The sequence below is a fragment of the Triticum urartu genome, chromosome 7A (genome assembly GCF_056163025.1).
Source record: "Triticum urartu cultivar PI428250 chromosome 7A, HENAU_Tu73, whole genome shotgun sequence".
NCBI lineage: Eukaryota > Viridiplantae > Streptophyta > Magnoliopsida > Poales > Poaceae > Triticum > Triticum urartu.
Window position 1 is genome coordinate 522,398,480 of NC_141879.1, and position 10,983 is coordinate 522,409,462.

The 10,983-nt window shown below is 41.4% G+C and overlaps 1 long non-coding RNA gene across 1 annotated transcript; it reads left to right on the forward strand.

Moving 5' to 3' along the window:
* Positions 1-705: 705 nt before the first annotated feature.
* LOC125518985 (uncharacterized) lies at positions 706-4,505 on the forward strand. The gene is made up of 5 exons (XR_007288186.2): positions 706-1,094; positions 1,185-1,245; positions 1,847-1,959; positions 2,214-2,301; positions 4,175-4,505. It is a non-coding gene; the product is annotated as an uncharacterized LOC125518985 (long non-coding RNA).
* Positions 4,506-10,983: the final 6,478 nt, after the last annotated feature.

Below are 10,983 nucleotides of genomic sequence, written 5' to 3' on the forward strand. Positions count from 1 at the left end.
AAAATAATGGGTATGTAGTAGTGGTATAATAAAAACTTGCATGAACTTGTAGATCGATTGAAGTTTGATAGTTAGGGTTCTTTGAAATAATTTTGAGATAATATAGTAGGTATATATACGTATAAACTTAAACACTTGCATGAAGTAGTGTAAAAATGTAATAATTAAGGTCATACACGTTAGAACTCGGTTATTTAAGTGAAGCTTATCATGAAAGGTCTAAACTGAAGAGCGTTGTAAGTAGCACTCTCATGTATCATGGGCCGGAGATGTGCAATGGGCTTCGGCTTTGCCAAACAATTTCCCTAAGAGTAGTTAGTCTCATGGTTACCCTTTGTAAGCTACAGAGTATTAGGGATTTGTTTTGATTATGAGTTGAGGTCTTTACAACACTTCCACCTACACCACGACACCACAATGGCGACACGCATCTGTCGGTACAAGTGTATATTACCGACATATTATTTGTCCACAACAATGCCGACACATGAACGGTTGAGGTAGCTCCAGATTTTCGGTGTATCCGTCGACAATGCTAGTCGGTTTGTGGACATACTATGTGTCGGTATAAGTTTCTTTGCTGTTAGATTATCTGTCGTTGTTTCTTTGCGATGGAAAAAGTGTCGGCGTAAGTTTGGACCTGGCCCACTTATTTCGAGCCAGGCGGGACAAGTTGCGCGCGAGACACGCAGAAACTCCAAATTTTGGCCGATCTTATCTCTTTCTCCACCCGGCCAGCACCCCATCTTATCTCTTATCTCTTTCCCCCACACCACACACGCTCCCTCCGCCGCCGCCCCCTGACTTGCCGGCCGATTTGCTCGCGCCGCCGCCTTTCCCACCAGCGATGGCGCCTCCCACAGCCTCCTTCTAGCATGTGGTGCTCCCCCCACGTTCCAAGCCGAAGGTGCCTCCTGAAGATAGGACAAGAAAAGAGGGAGGCAGATCCACCGCGACCAAGAGCAGGTCAGGCGGCGGCCATGGCACGCCCAGATCCGCCAGCGCCATCGTCGTCGAGCACCTCTGCTCCGAGCGTCGGATCCACCTCGGGCTCCATCTACACAACCACGCACTGGCAGCCGCTGCCATGGAAGGTCTCCTCCCCGCCCCTCTCCCACCCAGACTGTTGTTAGTTTTGATTTGGCCGCTCCCTTCCCTGATGCGTCTTCCTCACGCGCGCGCAGGTTCTCTATGTGCTGGCTTCTTCCCTTCCCAAGACGCTGTTGCTCTGACGCCATGGATAATGTAAGAATTTCTCTTCCCTCCCCTTCTGTTCGTCTCCTTCATCCGTCCTAAATTTGCTTACTGCACCAGAATAATTATTTCTTCAGAGAGGAGAAGAGGAGAGGTCTTGCAATCCAACTTGTCTTCTTGAACAATTGAAGCACAATTCTTTGCAGCACCTGAAGTTTCAGACTAAATAAATTATGTTGGCCACCTGTATTTGGAAAATTTACCCTATGTAGCATGCAACTTTAGTTTTCTATAGAAGGCCGTTGTGCTTGCCGTTCCAAAAGTGCCACCAGTATTAGCAACGGACGTTCCAAAAGTGCCGGTGGAAAATTGTGAAATCGGTAGTGCAGTTTGCATCTTTGTAACAAAACATGTTATAAGATCAATATTAAACCAAAACTTGGACTCTGTATCTAGTGTATGGAAGTTTAAGTGATTATGTGAATCTCCTTTTCCTCCAGTTGTGCCGCAGATTTCAATCATTATTTATTTGGCTTAGAGACTGAAAAATCAAGAGAGAGATTATGAAGTGTTTCTTTGCTGCTGAGAACACTGTATGTATTCACTGTAATTGACATCCCTACTGTATCAATGTGTCTCCTTGCCCATGCAGGTGCAGGACAGAGCCGCCATATGGTGTGCGCGGTGATTCTTTTTCCACTCTGATGCCTTCCGCGCTACGTGTCTGATGGACCCGATTTTACTTCCACTCCGACATAGCTAATGGTAAGCCACTGGTGTTCTCTCTCGCTCTCATGCTCTATGTGTCCACGGCCGTCGTGCCATGCTGATTTATAGTTGCCACCCAGATTCTTATTATCCTGCTGCTGCTTGGAGTTGTGAAAAGATCTAGAAATTGATGGTTGTTTGAATTTTATTTTGTTGCTGCCCTGTGTTAACTCATTAATTTCCTTTGTATGCATCTTATTTTCTACCATTGTCTCTTAAGCATCATGTTCAACAATATGTGTTATTTGCAGCAGAAAATATGATAATACCAGAGGAGGAAGCGAGCTTAGCAAATGATGAATTATAGAGGCTCTCAAATATTGGTGAAACAAGAGGAAGGTGAGAGGTCTTATAGAACTGAATAGGATTCTTTTTATAGAACTGTTATCTATGGTATGATGCTTGGTTCAAAAATAAAAAGGGCTAGAATGGGAGAAAGGGTCATCAGTGTGAACTAAAAGTCTATTGTTTTTCTTCTGGGTATGCTTTGCATTTTATTGTCATGTTTCATGCTTCATAGCGTGTGTATGTGCATATAATTACACACATATACACTAGTTTGTAATGTCACTATAAATAGATGATTCATCAGACCATCAGAGTTTGCATCAGACTATAATCGATGATGCATCAAATCGAAAGGAGGATCATCTGCTACATCAGGCATTTACATGATAGCTTGTTTCTATGTGTACTGTGTAATATGAAGTAAAAAAAGTGTAGTTTGATTCAGTGGCATGCTTTACCATTGAATGATCTTGAGCAACATTGCACCAGCACGTGTCTGGGGTGGAAAAGGTCGGGAAAACTATCCCAGAGTCCAGTCTGAACTTATATTCAAAGCAATGGGTGTTGAGCCTGATATTATGTTTGCTGGACAACTCAAATCTAAAAGTGCAGGTCAAGAAACACCAGAACTATTTAATGTTTCTATATTTTTTATTTACTCTGTCGTTTGTTTATGTTTCCAGATTACTGTCGAGATGTAGCTCGTTTGGTTCATATAAATCTTATTCCAAGCCTTTATATAGTTGTTTTAGGTCTAATATTTCACAGCATTTCGAAGCCATTAAAGTTATCATTGACTTACACTGCACTGAACATATAAAAGTTATCTTTTATTTCACTCAAGTTTAACCTCAAGCCTAAGACTTATTGGTCGATAAGCACTGCTAATGTTCAGATTGAAAACAAAGCCCTAGATCAGTGACAGAGTAACTATCTGGTGCTTCAACCCATCCAGAGATGAATTCTGCACCCGAGTTTCTTCCTTCTTGTTGAAAAAAGTTAAGGGGCCCCTCCTCATGTTGTGTTGATTTATAGTGTCCAGATTGGTTAAGTTCCACCTTGCTCGATGAAAGATCTGCTTATAGTACTTGAGAAAGGAATTATCAGTTCCTAAATTCGGCTCGAGAGTCAAGTTATTATTATGTTCTATCAGATCTAGTCCATTAACAAAATAGGAGTTGCTTCCTCTTTTGCATTTATGATAATTAGCGGAGTTGCATGGTCTCACAATGTTTATGTGGTGGTTAGTTGCTCGGGCTTTTTTCTTGTATTTCAATACTAGAAAATAGAAGAGGCTATCAATGTCAGCACAAAGCTGTTGGGCTATAGCAATGTAACTAATCAAGTTTCACAACGGCCTGTTGGTTCTCAATCGTTGTAGTTCAGAGCTGTATGTTTAGTTTAAACTCGAGCTAACTCTGGCCGATGTAGATGGTTTCCAATATAATGCTACATAATTTCCCCTTTTGTATTCGTCACCCTTGTTTGGCACTACTTTTTTTATCAGCATATGCAAACTTTCATGTAACATGCAAACTCTCATGGATCTGTACGTGTGTTTGTAAGAACTTGAATGCTGGTTTGATGATTTATTTTCTACGAAGTTGGGCATATATTCATGGCTGTTTCTTGATAACATTGCATGTAACTGGGTTTCTTCATTGCACTTAAATAAGTCTGTTTTTAGCTTTGGCCTATATGCTGCCTAATTAAACTTGAAAATTAGAGAGAAACAAGAAAACTAGGAGAGATGCATAGATTTAATTAGAGAGGAAGTGCAATCAAGTATTTGTTTACTTTTCATTTAAGCAAGCCAGTTTGTTGAACATCTTCTGTTTTTAGATTTTTGGACTCAAGAGCAACTCAGAAGTTTGAACAAATGCTGCTATGATAATATTGCTGAAACATATGAGTGATTTTGCAGGGTATAATGGCAGAAGGTATCAAATCGAAGATGTTATGGCTTTTCTTCATGGGATGCATGGTCGACCTACTTTCATATGGAAGTTGTTGTTGGTTCGATGAACAAAGACTTGGTGTGTTCCATAGTGTTTTGTATAGTGACTAGACATGAGTCTCTTATGAACTTAGCCCGTATTTTGTAACAGGTCACAGCTTATATGTCGACCTATGTATTTCCTTAGTGGTTGTAGCTAACTTGAGTGAAGAAAACTAATGAATCTTCTATATGTTGAATATATATGTATTTATCAATGGTATCTTGTGATGAATACAAGAGTATAATTGTTTATATATGTATTGCGTATTGAACATGAATTGAACATTATGAATGTAATTTCATTCAAATAATGGTGCATTTGCATTTGTGCTGAAATGTAGGACCCTGGCAGTAAATGTGTCGGCATAAGTATTGGGCGTCGCACTATCTGTTGGTATAGTGCACTGACAGACAAACTGTCGGCGTAGCAATGGATGTCACACAATGTGTCGGCATAGCACACTGTCAAATGATCCGTCGGCATAGCTTTGTCTGTCGGTGTAGAAATGTCTGTCGCCATAGATCTCACTAATGTTGTCATACTGTTTGTCGGCATAGATTTGTCTGTCGGCATAGACCTTTCCCGGCAGGACTATAGGCGACAACTCCTTTATGTCGGGAAAGGTCTTTCCCGAGCTAAATGTGTCGCCTTAGGTGGCCTATGCCGACAGATTGTTTGACGCTGCTTTGAGTGTCGTGGTGTAGTATCCATATTTGTAGCTACTTCGGTATCGTGCATTGCCCACTCTCACCTTGAGATTTGGTGCATACTTCACCGGTGCATTCAAACCCCATGAGATGATAAGATATCTCACACATAAGTCACATTATATCTTCCTCAAAACAGCCACCATACCTACATATTATGGCATTTCCATAACCATTCCAAGATATATTACCTTCCATTGTTACTATTCACATGACTTGAGCATTCATTGCCATTTTGCTTTGCATGAACTTATAGAGCTGACATGATATTTGTGGCAAAGCCACCATTCATCATTGTTATACATGCTATACTAGATCATTGCACATCCTGGTACACTACCATGCATAGGCATTCATATATAGTCACCATTTTTAGTTTTGAGTTGTAAGTAAATAAAAGTGTGATGATCATCATTTTTAGAGTGTGTCCCTACCTATGAGGGTATAAAAAGGAGAGGGCAAAAAGATCCCACCAAAAAATGTTAAAATAAGAAAAGAAAGAAAATGAGAGAGAAAGAGGGGACATACTACTATCCCTTTTCCACACTTATACTTCAAAGTAGCACCATGTACTTCATATAGAGAGTTTTCATATACTTCATGATTATGCTAGTGGGATCCTTATACTATATAACTTGGCTTGTATATTCGGATGACGAGCTTCCTCAAATTCTTGAGGTCTTCATGAGCAAGCAAGTTGGATGCACACCCACTTTGTTGCATTTAGAGAGAGCTTTCATATACTTATAGTTCTAATGCATCCGTTGCATGGCAATCCCTACTCTTTACATTGACATCAATTGTAAGGCCTCTCCATTGCCTAATGATCAAGCCTCGCTGATGTGAGACTATCTTATATTTCGTCTTCTTTAAAATCCCCATCATCATTCTATTTGCCATCCAAAGTGCTAAGAACAAAAGCTTGTAGTCTTAACATTGAACGAAGTGCTAAGCAGTAGAAAAGGGCTCGTCATGGATTTGGCTACTGCACCGATGGTATGGGTTGTTATTATGATAAGATGGTTAAATTTGATAAGGCTTTGATTGATTAGGGACATGTATATGACATTATCAGTATTAATTGGTTTTACTTCAAGACATTTTAACATGAAAAAGTAATACTTATTTTGTTTATGTACTTTGATTTTACTTGCTTATTATCAAATATAGATTATTCCTTTGAATCATTTCTATCCTAAGTTCACACCACAATTGTTATATCATTTGATCAAGAACATGCTAGGTAGCATTGAACATAAAAAATCTTTGTTTATCATTTACCTACTCGAGGACGCGTAGCAATTAAGTGTTTGTATCATCTCAAATGTATCTATACTTTTGATTTTTAAATGCTATTATATTATCATTCTTACATACGTTAGCCTTCATTTTATATCATTTTATATTATTTTTATGGACTAACATATTAATCCGGTGCCTAGTGACAATTGTTGTTTTTTGGCTTGTTTTTGGTTTCACAAAAAACCGGTACATACGAAGGTCCAAACATGAGAAAAAAATTAGTAATTTTTTTGGAACAAAAGAGATCCTAGACACTTTAGGAGGTGACCAGAAGATGGACCAAGGGACCACAAGCCAAGGGGCTCGCCCTGAGGGTAGGGCGCCCCGGCCAGGGCGGTGGGCCCCTGCTGCTCCATTTGCCCTAATCTATAGCCTATAAATTCACATATATTCCAAAACCATTGGAGCGAGACCCGAAAAAAATTTATCGCAACCGCAAGCCTATGTTCTGATGTGATCCCATCTAGAGCTTTGTTCTAGCACTCTGGCAGAGGGGGAATCATTGGATAGGCCATCTTCATCAACCTTGTTGCCTCTATGATGTTGTGTGAATAGTTCTTTTAGGGTCTATGGTTTCGGAGTAGTAGCTAGATGGCTCTCTCTCTCTCTCTCTTGATCTTCAAAACAATGATCTCTTCAGAGATCCATCCAATGTAACTCTTCTGGTGTTTTTGTTGGGATCTGATGAATTGTGGATTTATGATCAGATTGTTCATTGAATTTATTTGAATCTCTTGAAGTTTCTTTGATGCATAATTTCAGTGCTATGTATGCTTTCCGATCTATGAGTCTTCTCTGGCCAAGATAGATGAGTAGTTCTTTAGAGGGAGTGGTGCGTAGTAGTGCGTTCAATATTGTGGTGATCTTGTCTAGTGACATTAAGGACAAAGGCACGTATTGTATTGTATTGTGTTGTTGCTACTAAGGATAAAATGATGGGGTCAATCTTATTTCTAAGTTTTCTTGTGTCTACATTATGTCATCTTGCTTATTGCATTACTCTGTTTCTTGCAAACTTAATACTTTGATATGCATGCTGGATAGCGGTCTTGGAGTGGAGTAATAGTAGTAGATGCAATTGGATTAACGGTCTACTTATCACAGATGTAAGACCTGTGTGAGACTATACCATGAATGATCAAAGTTATAATTTGTGTTATTCTGTCAATTTCCCAACAATAATTTGTATACCATGCCACTACATGCTTTTGAGAGAGATGCCACTAGTGAACCTATGGCCCCGGGTCTATTTTCCATCAATACAAAAACTCCTACAACAATTAAATTTTTAACTTTCTTGCCGCTTTGTCCTATCACTATCTGGTTTTAATCTTGTAGCTAGCAAGAACAATGGGATTGACAACCTCCTTGCCTTTGTTGGGTACAAACAATTTGTTTGTTTGTGTGAAGCTACTGCCAATGTTGTTATCTTAGTGACTTCTACTAGTTCGATAAACATTGTTGTTAACTGAGGTAAATACTTTCTTCTACTATGCTACATCACTGAAGGAAATATGCCCTAGAGGCAATAATAAAGTTATTATTTATTTCCTTATATCATGATAAATGTTTATTATTCATGCTAGAATTGTATTAACCGGAAACATAATACATGTGTGAATACATAGACAAACTTAGTGTCACTAGTATGCCTCTACTTGACTAGCTCGTTAATCAAAGGTGGTTATGTTTCCTAACCATGAACAAAGTGTTGTTATTTGATTAACGAGGTCACATCATTAGTTGAATGATCTGATTGACATGACCCATTCCATTAGCTTAGCACCTGATCGTTTAGTATGTTGCTATTGCTTTCTTCATGACTTATACATGTTCCTATGACTATGAGATTATGCAACTCCCGTTTGCCGGAGGAACACTTTGGGTGCTACCAAACGTCACAACGTAACTGGGTGATTATAAAGGAGCATTACAGGTGTCTCCAAAGGTAGATGTTGGGTTGGCGTATTTCGAGATTAGGATTTGTCACTCTGATTGTCGGAGAGGTATCTCTAGGCCCTCTCGGTAATGCACATCACATAAGCCTTGCAAGCATTGCAACTAATGAGTTAGTTGCGAGATGATGTATTACGGAACGAGTAAAGAGACTTGCCGGTAACGAGATTGAACTAGGTATTGGAATACCGACGATCGAATCTCGGGCAAGTAACATACCGATGACAAAGGGAACAACGTATGTTGTTATGCGGTCTGACCGATAAAGATCTTCGTAGAATATGTAGGAGCCAACATGGGCATCCAGGTCCCGCTATTGGTTATTGACCGGAGACGTGTCTCGGTCATGTCTGCATTGTTCTCGAACCCGTAGGGTCCGCACGCTTAAGGTTACGATGACAGTTATATTATGAGTTTATGCATTTTGATGTACCAAAGGTTGTTCGGAGTCCCGGATGTGATCACGGACATGACGAGGAGTCTCGAAATGGTCAAGACATAAAGATTGATATATTGGAAGCCTATGTTTGGATATCGGAAGTGTTCCGGGTAAAATCGGGATTTTACCGGAGTACCGGGAGGTTACCGGAACCCCCCGGGAACCAAATGGGCCTTAGTGGGCTTTAGTGGAATGGAGAAAGGGGCAGCCCAAGGTGGGCTACGCGCCTCCCCCCTCCCCTAGTCCTATTAGTACTAGGAGAGGTGGCCAGCCCCCCCTCTCTCCCCCCCCCCGAGGAATCCTATTCCAACTAGGATTGGGGGGGGGGGAATCCTACTCCCGGAGGGAGTAGGACTCTCCTGGCGCGCCCCTTGTGGCCGGCCAGCCTCCCCCCTTTGGTCCTTTATATACTGAGGTAGAGGCACCCTAGAACACACAAGTTGATCCACGGATCTATTCCTTAGCCGTGTGCGGTGCCCCCAGCCACCATATTCCTCGATAATACTATAGCGGAGTTTAGGCGAAGCCCTGCTGCTGTAGTGCATCAAGATCGTCACCACGCCGTCGTGCTGACGGAACTCTTCCCCGACACTTTGCTGGATCGGAGTCCGGGGATCGTCATCGAGCTGAACGTGTGCTCGAACTCGGAGGTGACGTAGTTTCAGTGCTTGATCGGTCAGATCGTGAAGACGTACGACTACTTCCTCTACGTTGTGTCAACGCTTCCGCAGTCGGTCTGCGTGGGTACGTAGACAACACTCTCCCCTCTCGTTGCTATGCATCACATGATCTTGCGTGTGCGTAGGATTTTTTTTGAAATTACTACGAAACCCAACAGTGGTATCAGAGCCTAGGTTATTTATGTTGATGTTATATGCACGAGTAGAACACAAGTGAGTTGTGGGCGATATAAGTCATACTGCCTACCAGCATGTCATACTTTGGTTCGGCGGCATTGTTGGACGAGACGACCCGGACCAACATTACGCGTACGCTTACGCGAGACCGGTTCCCCCGACGTGCTTTGCACATAGGTGGCTTGCGGGCGACTGTCTCTCCAACTTTAGTTGAACCAAGTATGGCTACGCCCGGTCCTTGCGAAGGTTAAAATGGAGTCTATTTGACAAACTATCGTTGTGGTTTTGATGCGTAGGTGAGATTGGTTCTTGCTTAAAGCCCGTAGCAGCCACGTAAAACTTGCAACAACAAAGTAGAGGACGTCTAACTTGTTTTTGCAGGGCATGTTGTGATGTGATATGGTCAAGACATGATGCTGAATTTTATTGTATGAGATGATGATGTTTTGTAACCGAGTTATCGGCAACTGGCAGGAGCCTTATGGCTGTCGTTTTATTGTATGCAATGCAATCGCGATGTAATGCTTTACTTTTATCACTAAGCGGTAGCGATAGTCGTAGAAGCACAAGCTTGGCGAGACGACAACGATGCTATGATGGAGATCAAGGTGTCACGCCGGTGACGATGGTGATCACGACGGTGCTTCGGAGATGGAGATCACAAGCACAAGATGATGATGACCATATCATATCACTTATATTGATTTCATGTGATGTTTATCCTTTTATGCATCTTATCTTGCTTTGATTGACGGTAGCATTATAAGATGATCTCTCACTAAATTATCAAGAAGTGTTCTCCCTGAGTATGCACCGTTGCGAAAGTTCTTCGTGCTGAGACACCACGTGATGATCGGGTGTGATAGGTTCTACGTTCAAATACAACGGGTGCAAAACAGTTGCACACGCGGAATACTCAGGTTATACTTGACGAGCCAAGCATATACAGATATGGCCTCGGAACACGGAGACCGAAAGGTCGAGCGTGAATCATATAGTAGATATGATCAACATAACGATGTTCACCATTGAAAACTACTCCATCTCACGTGATGATCGGTTATGGTTTAGTTGATTTGGATCACGTAATCACTTAGAGGATTAGAGGGATGTATATCTAAGTGGGAGTTCTTAAATAATTTAATTAATTGAACTTAAACTTATCATGAACTTAGTACCTGATTAGTGTCTTGCTTGTTTATGTTTGATTGTAGATAGATGGCTCGTGCTGTTGTTCCGTTGAATTTTAATGCGTTCCTTGAGAAAGCAAAGTTGAAAGATGATGGTAGCAATTACACGGACTGGGTCCGTAACTTGAGGATTATCCTCATTGCTGCACAGAAGAATTACGTCCTGGAAGCACCGCTGGGTGCCAGGCCTGCTGCTGGAGCAACACCAGATGTTGTGAACGTCTGGCAGAGCAAAGCTGATGACTACTCGATAGTTCAGTGTGCCATGCTTTACGGCTTAGA